General features: G+C 42.1%; 1 protein-coding gene across 1 annotated transcript in view; it reads left to right on the forward strand.

The window, feature by feature from the left end:
* The first annotated feature begins 347 nt into the window (after positions 1–347).
* Positions 348–12,989, forward strand: part of TAOK1 (TAO kinase 1) — a 108,200-nt gene continuing 95,558 nt past the window's right edge. The window contains exon 1 of the mRNA XM_060204063.1: positions 348–1,015. The gene's annotated coding sequence lies outside the window, so the exon portion shown is untranslated. The remainder of the gene's footprint in view (positions 1,016–12,989) is intronic.

Raw genomic sequence — 12,989 nt, forward strand, 5'->3', positions numbered from 1 at the left:
AAGTGTATGAGCAAACTTCTCACTCGCAGGGGTAGTGGGGCACGGGTGTTTTGGGAATGGGAAGAGTGATGGAGAAGGCCAAACTTTTTTGTCTGTCCTCAAATTCCCAGATCAAAATGAACGCACCAGATACTCGTGTGGCACAGGAGCTCGCAATTCTGAATGAGGCCGGGTTGGACAGAGGCTAGGACTCGCAGCCACCCGGGAGACTCCGCCTAGCGCCAAGTACATGCGCGCCCTCGTGAGGACGCGCGCGCGCGCGCGCGCGCGCACACAATTCTGTCTAGCGCGGGGTCGGGCCTGTCAGGCGGGAAGTCTCGCGAGATCAGCCTGGGCTGACTGTCGGGAGGAGGGGAGTGGTATTGGGAAGGGGGGGAATCCGGGCAGCAGCCGAGCTCTGTGGCTTCAGGGCTCGGGGAGCGAGCGAGAGAGAGGGAGGGCGGCCAACAGTGAGTCGGTGCCGCCGCCTGCCTGAGGAGAGAGGAAGGGTCCCGGTTGCTTGTGTCCTTCGTGGCCCGAGAGCATTAGGCGCCCGCGAACCTCTGAGGCCTCCCGGCCCCTGGGGACCCCGCCCCGCCCGGCCGGCCCGCGGCCTCTCCTCTTTGTGAGCGCCCCCTTCCCAGGGGCGGTGGTGGTGGCGGAGGGCTGTGCGTGGGCCCGCCCGCCGAGGGGCCGCGGCGGGGGACCGCGAGGGCCTCGGCTGTGTGAGGACGGGAGGCGGCCGAGGCCCGGGCCGGTTCCCCCGAGGCGGCGGCGGCGGCGGCGGCGGCGACTCCCGGCACTTCCCCGCGCCATCTTAGCTGAGCCCCGGCGTTGAGGGCGCCTCCTCGACCCTGATCTTCCCTTCGCCCCCCCCCCCCGCCCCTAGTTGCAGCGCTTGGGCAGGGCGGTTCGCTGGGCTCCGGGGGGGGGCGCGAGGCCCCCTCCTCCTCACTGCGCCCTCCAGCGTAGCGGCTCCCCGGACGCGGTAGGGGGCTGCGCCTTCCTACTCCGCCCCGGACCGGCCGGCGAAAGGGTAAGGGCAGCTCGGCTTTGGGAAAGGGAGCCTGGGAGGGGGCGGGGAAATCCTCGGCCCACTCGGGCCTGGGTGCGGAAGGGCTGTGGGGGCGGGTGGGGGAGGGAGGCGAGGAGGGTCGGTGACTGTGACTGCGGGTGGGGTGAAGCAGCTGATGAGCGGGGCGCCCTGGCGTGTGCAGCGGCCGGAGCCCTCGCACTCTCTCCCCGGGGGTCACCGGAAGGGGTGGTGGAAGGGGCCGTCTCCGGGAAGGTGTGGCCCTCTTGGGGTGGGGGGTGAGGGCGAGACTAGGTCCGGGCACCCCGATTTAAAGGCCCGAGGTCCCTTTTGCTGCGGGTCCCTCCGCTCCTCCCTCTCCTTTGTAGTGTCCGTGGAGTCTCGGGAAGGGAGCTCGCTCTGGGTAGCCTGTGGGTGGATTCCACTCCCTCTCCCCTCGGGAAATCTATACTGTTCTCGTAGGGGTGATGGCAGCGTTTCTCTGCCCCCCCTCCAAGCCCTCCTCCTTCCCTGCCCTTTTTCCTCCCCCCTTTTCCCATCCTTTGGTCTACTGCAGTGCTGCACTAGTCCAAGGCAGTTTCTTCATACACAAGCCTGTGTGTGACACCCAAGAGAAGAGGGAGCGGGAGAGGGAAGTAGTGGCGCTTCCCTTGGAAAGGTGGTCCTTTTTCTTTTGATTTTTTTTTTTTTTTTTAAATTTTACACTCGCTAACTGCCTCAGTTTGATACTGGTCCCCTGAGCTTTGTCCCTCGGAAGTATATGCACATCCTATTGTAGAGGGGAGATGGCCTCGGGAGGGACCCTGCCATGTTACAACAGTTTTGTGTTCTTTCTCGCCCTCCTTTTACAGCATTGGATTGACATCTCTCTGTCTCTTGTCTATCTCTGTGTGCATATTGGGTCTTCGCAAATAAAATGACTTTTGTGCCCCTTCATTTTCTTCCCCCTTTCTTCCTTTCTCTGACTTTTTGTTATTTCTTGAAGAATTTGTTAAACATCATTACAGAGATAGACCGCCTGACGGACATTCCTTCTCTCTGAACTGTGAAATTTTGGAGTTAATAGTAGATGTTTTGTGTAACACCGACAGTAGGATTTTCTGAATATAGTTAGTTGCAAACCTCTCGTTAGTAAGTGCTTTATTTTTTAAGGAATTGAAAATAATAATTTGCCTGTTTCTGCGAAGATAGGCAGTATATTCTGTAGTCAAGGCATTCTTTCCATCTTGCTTCGTGTCACCTTTGTTTAAGCAGTCATTTGTTGTAAAATAATTTTATCAGGTTTACAGTAGGTTTTGTCTCTAGTAGAGAAGAAATAAATAAAAGTAAAAAATGTAGCATTTTGGAGTTGTGTTGCCAAGTGTTTTTTTGACCAGAGTAGTTTTGATGTCTAGTTTGCACTTTTTCCCATTCAGGAATGTGCTGAGGTGATTTCAAAATGTCCCATATGTGAATGTTCATAGTATTAAATATTTTTTCACAAAATGATGAAGACTTAACTGTGCTTATGAGTTATCTTGATTTTTTAATTTTCTACTGTGCAGTTACAATTGACATTTAAGCTGTTCTTACTACGTAATTTATCTTTAAATACTTATAAATGCCATTCGTGTTTAATGTCTATTGCAACTTTGATGCTTTTATTGCATTTTGAAATCTCTTGTAAAGCAGTGATTTAAAGACTTTGTTAGTGGTTCTAGGAACATTTCTGTATTTTGTTAAATAAGTTTTAATATTTTCTGCAGGAAATAGAATGCTTACTTTATTCCCTTTAAAATTTTTTTGAATTCACTTTAACTTAAATAGCTCTACTTATTTTAATGACATGAAGCAGTATGTGGTGTGAAAATTTCCCATTTGTCAAAGTATGCTACAAAATCAAATGTGCTGTTATGATATAATAGCATGTATAAGTACAAGCGTAATGCTTAGTAAAGTGTGATTACTTTTAGTCTGAAAAGATGGAGGCAGAGGATACCCTGCAGTACCAAAGGATGCACACAGGATAGATATCTGGATAGATTTCAGCATGGTAGAACTAAGCAGCACTGCTTTCATAGTTGATAGGAACTCAGCCTAAAAGTGGTAATAGTATGTTGTAATGAATTAAATAAGTTCATTATTAAGCAAAAACTGCCTCAGGGTTATTTCAGCTGACCTCTAGGCCACTGTCATTTGTCTGGGTTGGCTGATTCCAGTTTAGTATGGTATTTCTTATGTTTCTAAATAGTTCATCTACAAAATGGCAGTGTACATCACTTCCTGTTCTTTCACAACTGGCTGTTTCTCTGAATTCCCTTTTAATGACTTAATTTTTGGCATTTTGATATCTGATTTGTTAATTTGGTTATAATTCTTATGCTTTATAGATGGAAGAATCTCTAAGAATATACTGAATTTATATTTAGTCTTTGAATAGTTTAAAGCGATCTTGATAATAAATTTTGCTTCCAAACTCTAAAGGATAGTTCCTCAAAAATGAAAACTAAGAGTTTTTCTTTTGTTTATTTTATGAGAGGACAAAGTTCAGTACTGGTTATAATATGGTACCAGAGATAAAACCCCTGGCTTTATGTTTGCAAAGCATGTGCCTTACCCACCGTAAGGCACATGTACCTTGACAGGCAACTCTTGAGCATTTTTAAAGAATTATCACAAAATACAGCACCAAAAGTATGAGTGAACTGAGTTGTAATTAATTACTGTATTTTTTGGCAATACTGGTTTGAGAAAACTGTGGATATAGCAGTTAATGTGTATTAATATAAAACAAATCTTTGGGTCTGGGAGATAGCTCACCTGATAAAGTGACTACGTTATGTGTTTGAGACCCTGGGTTCAAGCCCTAGCACCACTTGGGAACATGGCATCAGAGGAAGCTTCAGGGATAGTGGAGTGATACTATAATCCCCTTCCTGTCTTTCAGGGGAAAATAATGAAAAAGTTCATCCCTGAGCAGTGGAATTTGTGCATTTGTGAGGCCCGGGGATCATAAAAACAAATACCCAAACAACAATAACAACAACAAAAATTCTGTTTAAGCAAGATATATATGTGGTCCCATTTAATGATGCCATACTACTAATGAAAAGTAAACCAGGGGCTGGGTGGTGGTGTACCTGGTTGAGTGCACATGTTTCAGTGCACAAAGACTGAGATTAAAGTCCCCTTAGGGTGAGAGCTTCACAGATGTGAAGCAGTGCTGCAGGTGCCTCTCTCCTTCCTCTCCCTCCCTGCCTTCATCCTCCCTCCTTCTCAATTTCTGTCTGTATTCAGTAAATAGTAAAATTTTTAAAAAGAGAAAAGTTATTTTTAAAAATTAAATTATAGAATGCCAGAAAGACTGGATGCTCGTAACTTTAGCCATACAAATATAATTTGTTTTAAGGAAATTCTGGTAATTAGGAGGTGTGAATAAAAGTCCAGTTAGGGGTTAACTGTTGGTATTGAAATTGGCCTGTGGAGCTGGGGAGATAGTGCAAGCTGTTAGAACACCAACTTTGCTTGCCTGAGGTTTCAGAGACCTCAGGCTCAGTCATTTCCTTCCCCACTCCCAACACTTCACCCTATCCCTTCTGGGGTTAGGGAGCAGATAGCATAGTGGTTATGCAAGAACCATTTTCATGCCTGACACTCCAAGGTCCCAGGTTCAGTCACTAGCTCAACCATAAGCCAGAGTTTGAATACTGCTCTGTTTTAAAAATTAAAAAGAAAAGAGGCAAAAGTAAAGGGGAAAAATGTATTTATTGGATAGAGACAGAAATCAGGAGGCAAAGGGGAGATTGAGAGGGAGAGAGATAGAGAGACACTTAGAGCACTGCTTTATCACTCACCAGAGGCTTTTCCCCTGCTGGTGAGGACTTGGGGTTTTAACCTGGACCATTGGGTGCACCACTGTCGAGCTCAAGAAACAATTTTTTTAAATGAATTTATTCATGAGAAAAATAGGCAGAGAGAGAGAAAGAACCAGACATCACTCTTGTACATGTGCTGCTGGGGACTGAACTGAGGACCTCATGGTTGAGAATTCAATATTGTATTTACTGTGCCACCTCCCTTCTTCTTCTAGCGTTTGCCCTTCTTCCGTAGCCAGTCAACAGGTCAGGTTGAAAGCTGTCCGGAGCTGCTTATTGCTGGCTTTGAAAGTGACTGGGATCCATGTGGATTCAGTCGGCTAGGAAGGATAGTCAGTTTCCCCAATGAATAGGTACTCACGGGATGCACCACGAGAAGGTCGATCCAGTGCCACCTCCCTGATCATAAGAAACAAATTTTTATCAGTTTTCCCAAACTACCTTATGCTAGAGCCAAGCGCTGGTTCTCTTTCTCTTTCCCTCCTAATAAATACAAATAAGTAAATACATACGTGAATCAATCTTTGAAATTAGAGTTAAGATTATTCAGATTACCTAGGAGTATATTCTATGCTTTACTTTGATTTATGTATTAAAGTCAAATTAGGGACTGGGTGTTGGCACACCTAGTTAAGCACACATGCTACAATGTACAAGGACCCAGGTTCAATCCCCCAGTCTCCACCTGCTGGGGGAAACTTCACAAGCAGTAAAGCAGTGCTGCAGGGGTCTCTGTTTTACTCCCTCTCTGTTACCCCCTTCACTCTTGATTTCTGTCTGTCTATTCAGTAAGCAAATAAAAAAGAAAAACATTTAAGAAATGTGTTAAGTTTCTCTTTTTTATATCTTTGGTTATTAGTAGTCTCTATTAGTTATAATTAATTGTTTTCACACTAATTAAACATTTAGGAATTAGTTGTTTTGGGGGCCAGGGAGGCAAGCATAATTATGCAAAGAACTTTCATGCATGAGGCTCTGAAGTCTCATGTTTAATACATGGTACCACCATAAACCACAGTTGAGCAGTACTCTGATCTATCTGTATTTTTCTCTGTGTCATTAAAAATAAATAAGAATTAATTGGGGTTTTTTGTTTGTTTGTTTGTTTGTATTAGTTGAGGGCTGCTGATCCTTTCATGATCATATATACATGATTTTCTTCTGGAAGTGTTCTGTTGTCGAGTCTTTCATAAATTCAAGGTTGTTCTTTATACAGAAGGCCAATGGTGTGTTCATCTACTTTTGGATTTCTGTGATTGTTTATAACTAGATGATGATATTAAACCAGAGCACTACTCAGTTCTGGCTTTTTGTGCAAGGGATTGAACCTGGGACTTTGGAGCCTCAGGTATGAGAGTTTCTTTGCATAGCTGTTATGCTATTTCTCCATCCAACACATAACAGTAATTTTTTGATAGACTTCAAGATTTTCTTCCTATTTTAAAAAGGTTTATCGGGAGTCCAGCGGCAGCGCAGTGGGTTAAGCGCAGATGGCACAAAGCACAAAGACCCCTGGTTCGAGCCCCCAGCTCCCCACCTGCAGGGGGTTGCTTCACAGGGTTGCTTCTTTCCTTTTCTGTCTTCCCTTCCTCTATCCATTTCTCTCTCAGGTGTCTATCTTTCCCTCTATCTTCCCTACTCTCCATTTCTCTCTGTCCTATCCAACAACATCAATAACAACTGTAACTACAACAAAACAAGGGCAACAAAAGAGAATAAATAAATATTAAAAAAATAAAAAGGTTTATCTTTTCTAACATGTAAATTGATAAGATAAAGCTGTATTACTTAGAATTTTAGTGATAAAACATTGATAATTTAATCTCATTAATCTTTTAATATTTTATTTGTTTATGACTGGATAGAGACAGAAATTGAGAGGGGAGAGGGAGCTAGAGAGGGAGAGAGACAGAGACACTTGCAGCCCTGCTCCACCACTTGTGTAGCTTTCCTGATGCATATGGGGACCAGGGACTGTAATGTGAGTGGTTAGCCAGGTAGGTGCACTACCATGTGGCCCCTAATTTCATTAATCTTCTTTATTTTTTTTATTTTTATTTTTAAAAGATTTTATTATTAATGAGAGAGAGAGAAGAGGAGAGAGAGAGAAAGAACCAGACATCACTCTGGTACATGTGCTGCCAGGGATTGAACTCAGGACCTCATGCTTGAGAGTCCAGTGCCTTAGCCACTGTGCCACCTCCTAGACCACTTCATTAATTTTTAATGAAATTTAATTTCATTGTACATTTCTTTAAACAATTTTTTTTTTGACTTTTTTTTTATTTTTATTTTTTTTTTTATTTTAGGAGGGGTACAACTCCACACAATTCCCACCGCCCAATCTCCATATCCCACCCCCTCCCCCGATAGCTTTCCCATTCTCTATCCCTCTGGGAGCATGGACCCAGGGTCATTGAGGGTTGCAGAAGGTAGAAGGTCTGGCTTCTGTAATTGCTTCCTCGCTGAACATGGGCGTTGACTGGTCGGTCCATACTCCCAGTCTGCCTCTCTCTTTCCCTAGTAGGATGGGTCTCTGGGGAAGCTGAGCTCCAGGACACATTGGTGGTGTCTTCAATCCAGGGAAGTCTGGCCGGCATCCTGATGACACCTGGAACCTGGTGACTAAAAAGAGAGTTAACATACAAAGCCAAACAAATTGTTGAGCAATCATGGACCCAAAGCTTGGAAAAGTGGAGAGGAAGTATTAGGGAGGTACTCACTGCAAACTCTAGTATACTTCTGCTTTCTTACTTTGGTGCCATACTCCAAACTCAATTTCTGCTTTGCGTTTCTACTTTTTTTTTTTTTTTACATGCATAACATTCCCCAGATTCCCATTTAGCAATACAACCCCCACTATGTCATTCATCATTTTTCATGGACCTGTATTCTCCAGAGTAAAAGACCCCAGAGTCTTTTACTTTGGTGTAATACTCCAATTCCATTTCAGGTTCGACTTGTGTTTTCTTTTCTAATCTTGTTTTTCAACTTCGGCCTGAGAGTGAGATCATCCCATATTCATCCTTCTGTTTCTGACTTATTTCACTCAACATGATTTTTTCAAGGTCCATCCAAGATCGGCTGAAAACAGTGAAGTCACCATTTTTTACAGCTGAGTAGTATTCCATTGTGTATATATACCACAACTTGCTCAGCCACTCATCTGTTGTTGGACACCTGGGTTGCTTCCAGGTTTTGGCTATTACAAATTGTGCTGCCAAGAACATATGTGTACACAGATCTTTTTGGATGGATGTGTTGGGTTCCTTAGGATATATCCCCAGGAGGGGAATTGCAGGGTCATAGGGTAGGTCCATTTCTAGCCTTCTGAGAGTTCTCCAGACTGTTCTCCACAGAGGTTGGACCAATTGACATTCCCACCAGCAGTGCAGGAGGGTTCCTTTGACCCCACACCCTCTCCAGCATTTGCTGCTGTTACCTTTTCTGATGTGTGACATTCTCACAGGAGTGAAGTGATATCTCATTGTTGTCTTGATTTGCATTTCTCTGACAATGAGAGACTTGGAGCATTTTTTCATGTGTTTCTCAGCCTTTTGGATCTCTTCTGTGGTGAATATTCTGTCCAATTCCTCCCCCCATTTTTGGATGGGGTTATTTGTTGTCTTGTTGTTGAGTCTGGTAAGCTCTTTATATATGTTGGTTATTAAACTCTTATCTGATGTATGGCATGTAAAGATCTTCTCCCATTCTGTGAGGGGTCTCTTGATTTGGGTAGTGGTTTCTTTTGCTGTGAAGAAGCTTTTTAATTTGATGTAGTCCCATAGGTTTATACTTGCCTTAGTCTTCCTTGTAATTGGATTCGTTTCATTGAAAATGTCTTTAAAATTTATGCGGAAAAAAGTTCTTCCAATATTTTCCTCTAAGTATCTGATAGTTTCTGGTCTAACATCCAAGTCCTTGATCCACTTGGAATTTACTTTTGTATTTGGTGAAATACAGTGATTCAGCTTCATTCTTCTGCATGTTTCAACCCATTGTTTCCAACACCATTTGTTGAAGAGACTCTGCTTTCCCCATGTAATAGTCTGGGCCCCTTTGTCAAAGATTAGATGTCCATACGTGTGGGGCCTCATTTCTGGGCTCTCAATTCTATTCCACTGGTCAGTGTGTCTGTTCATGTTCCAGTACCAAGCAGTTTTGATGACAATGGCCCTATAATATAGTTTGAGATCTGGCAGTGTGATGCCTCCGGTTCTGTTCTTTTTTCTCAAGATTGTTTTGGCAATTCTAGGTCTTTTCTGGTTCCAGATAAACATTTGTAGCATTTGTTCTATTCTCCTAAAAAATGTGCTTGGGATCTTGATGGGGGGATAGCATTAAATTTGTAGATGGCTCTGGGTAATATATTCATTTTGATGATGTTAATTCTTCCAACCCATGAGCATGGAATATCTTTCCACTTCTTTGTGTCTTTTTCAATTTCTTTGAGTAGTGACTCATAATTTTCAGTATACAAGTCTTTCACTTCTTTGGTTAGGTTTATTCCTAGATATTTTATTGTTTTTGTTGCTATAGAAAAAGGAACTGATTTCTGGATTTCAATTTCTTCTAACTTAGTGTTTGCATAGAGGAATGCCACTGACTTTTGAATGTTAATTTTATAGCCTGATACATTACTGTATTGCCTGATGATTTCCAAAAGCTTCTTGCTAGATTCCTTAGGTTTTTCCATGTATACTATCATGTCATCTGCAAATAAGGAGAGTTTGACTTCTTCTCTTCCAATCTGTATTCCTTTAATTCCTTGCTCCTGCCTGATTGCTATGGCAAGAACTTCCAACACTATGTTGAATAGTAATGGTGATAGTGGGCAGCCCTGTCTAGTACCTGATCTGAGGGGAAATGCTTCCAGTTTTTCACCATTGAGTATGATGTTGGCTGTAGGTTTGCTATATATAGACTCCACTATCTTCAGGAATTTTCCATCTATTCCCATTTTTTGTAGTGTTTTGATCATAAAGGGATGTTGTATTTTGTCAAAGGCTTTCTCTGCATCTATTGATATGACCATGTGGTTTTTGGTCTTGCTTTTGTTGATATGGTGGATCACATTGATTGATTTACGTATATTAAACCAACCTTGCATGCCTGGGATAAACCCCACTTGGTCATGATGGACAATCTTTTTGATATACTGCTGTATCCGGTTGGCTAGAATTTTGTTCAATATTTTCGCATCTATGTTCATCAGAGATATTGGTCTGTAGTTTTCTTTTTTGGTTGTGTCCCTGTCTGCTTTTGGTATCAGGGTGATGTTGGCTTCATAGAAGCTGGCAGGGAGTATTCCAGTGTCTTCAATCTTCTGGAAGACTTTTAAAAGTAGAGGTATTAGTTCTTCTTTGAAAGTTTTGTAGAATTCATTTGTAAAACCATCTGGTCCAGGACTTTTATTTTTGGGAAGATTTTTGATAACTGTTTCAATTTCATTAGCTGTGATGGGCCTGTTCATGTTATCCACTTCCTCTTTACTTAGTTTTGGAAGTTGGTAGGTATCTAGGAAATCATTCATTTCTTCCAGGTTCTCTAACTTGGTGGCATATAGTTGTTCATAGAAGCCTCGCATGATATGTTGAATTTCTGCAGTGTCTGTTGTGATATCTCCTCTTTCATTTACTATCCGATTTATTTGGGTCTTCTCCCTTTTTTGTTTTGTGAGTCTGGCTAAAGGTTTGTCGATTTTGTTTACTCTTTCGAAGAACCAACATTTACTTTCATTGATCTTTTGTATGGTTTTCCTATTCTCAATGTTATTTATTTCTGCCCTAACTTTAGTAATTTCTGTCCTTCTGGTTGCTTTAGGGTTCCTTTGTTGTTCTTCTTCTAGGTCTTTAAGATGTGCAATCAGGCTGTTTGTTTGTGCCTTTTCTTGTTTCCTAATGTGTGCTTGTATAGCTATGAACTTCCCTCTTAGGACTGCTTTAGCTGTGTCCCAAATATTTTGATAGCTTGTGTCTTCATTTTCATTGAACTCTCGAAACATTTTGATTTCTTCCTTGATTTCCTCTTTGACCCAGAAGTTGTTAAGAAGTGTACTGTTGAGCTTCCACATTTTGGCACTGTTACTAATCTTTCGTTGATTGTTAAGTGTTAGTTTAATTCCACTGTGGTCTGAGAAGATGCTTGGGATGATTTCAGTGCTCTTGAATAGGCTGATGCTGTCTTTGTGGCCTAACATATGGTCTATCCTTGAGAATGATCCATGTGGATTTGAATAAAATGTGTATTCCAGTTTCTTGGGATGAATGACTCTGAAAATGTCCAATAGTTCTAGTTTATCTATCTCTTCATTTAGCTCCCTTATGTCTTTACTGATTTTCTGCCTGGATGATCTGTCAAGTTGAGAGAGTGGGGTGTTGAAGTCCCCTGCTATGATTGTGTTACTGTTAATATATTGCTGTAGCTCTTTCAGTAGAAGTTTGATGTATTTAGATGGCTTCTCATTGGGTGCATAGATATTAATAATTGTTAAGTCCTCTTGATTGACTGATCCTCTGAGCATTAAGTAGTGTCCATTCCTATCTTTTTTAATTTTATCTATTTTAAAGTCTATCATGTCAGATATGAGAATAGCTGTTCCTGCCCTTTTTTGTGGGCCATTGGCTTGAATGATAGTTTTCCATCCTTTCACTTTAAGTCTGTGTTTGTCTTGTTGCGTTAGGTGAGTTTCCTGTAGACAACATATTGTTGGGTTGTGTTTTCTGATCCATCTTCCTACTCTGTGTCTTTTAATAGGTGAATTCAGGCCATTGACATTTATTGATATCAAAGATTGAAGATATTTTAACGCCATTCTTGTAGAGTTTTAGAGTGTTTTGATATATGTTCTATTTGTGGTGGTCTGGTTGTTTATAGGAAACCTTTCAGAACTTCTTTCAAGGCAGGCTTGGTGATGGTTGCTTCCTTCAACTGTTGCTTGTCTGAGAAGGTTTTGATGCTTCCATCTAGTCTGAATGACAATCTAGCAGGATATAGTATTCTTGGCTGAAAGCCTTTCTCATTGAGCACTCGATAGGTATCTTGCCATTCTCTTCTGGCCTGTAGTGTTTGTATGGAGAAGTCTGCTGCTAATCTTATGGGTTTTCCTTTGTAGGTGACTCTTTGTTTTTCTCTTGCAGCCTTGAGGATCCTTTCTTTATCCTTATTCCTTTCCAATCTAAGTATGACATGTCTTGGTGTCTTTAGGTCTGGGTTAATTCTGTTTGGGACCCTCTGGGCTTCTTGAATCTTTATGTCTTTGGTGTTGTCTAGACTAGAGAAATTTTCAGCTATTATGGCCTGGAGAACGCTTTCTTCCTCCCCTTCTCTTTCTTCCTCTGGTAAGCCAATAATGCGTATATTGTTTCTTTTGAAGTCATCCCATAGGACTCTGTTGTTGTTTTCAGCATCTCTTAATCTCTTTTTGAGATCTCTTACTTCTTTTTTAGTTGTCTCTAATTCATCCTCAATCTTGCTAATTCTGTCTTCAGCCTCATTGATTCTATTCTCTCTGCCCTCTACTGCTTTCTGGTGTTCATCTATTTTGTTGCCCTGCTCTGATACTGTTTTAGCTTGTTCAGCTAGTTGCCTTCTTAGCTCAGCGATTTCAGCTTTCAGCTCTCTAATAACCATGCGATTATTAGAATTTTCTTCCATATTCTCATTTGTTGTTCCTGCAGTTCTGATTACAATTTTTTCAAATTCTTTACTCACTCCTGTTATTATTTCCTTAGCTAATGTTTGGATGTTGAACTCGTTGTTTTGTGCTTCGCCCTCTGGAGGACTTTTAGCTGGACTCTTGTCCTGGTTCGAGTCTCCATTATTTTTTCTTGTTGTTTTAACCATTTTATATAAGTTAACAGTTTTTTCAATCCCTGAGTTGGAGTTCAGTGGTGTAAAAGCCTTTTTTTTTTCCCCTGTAGGCTATGGTAGCCTGAGGGCTTTTAAACTATCAATAGGCTTCTTGGCTTAATCAATGACTCCTGACCAAGAGATAAAGCAGGGTGTGGCAGAGATAATCCAGTGGTTATGCAAAGAGACTTTCACAGCCCTTCAGCTATGCCACCGAGGTATAGGTCTTCTCCTGAGTTTCCCGGTTAGATCTCTGTGCCCTGGTGTCCCTC

The sequence above is a fragment of the Erinaceus europaeus genome, chromosome 12 (genome assembly GCF_950295315.1).
Source record: "Erinaceus europaeus chromosome 12, mEriEur2.1, whole genome shotgun sequence".
In the NCBI taxonomy this organism is placed as follows: domain Eukaryota; kingdom Metazoa; phylum Chordata; class Mammalia; order Eulipotyphla; family Erinaceidae; genus Erinaceus; species Erinaceus europaeus.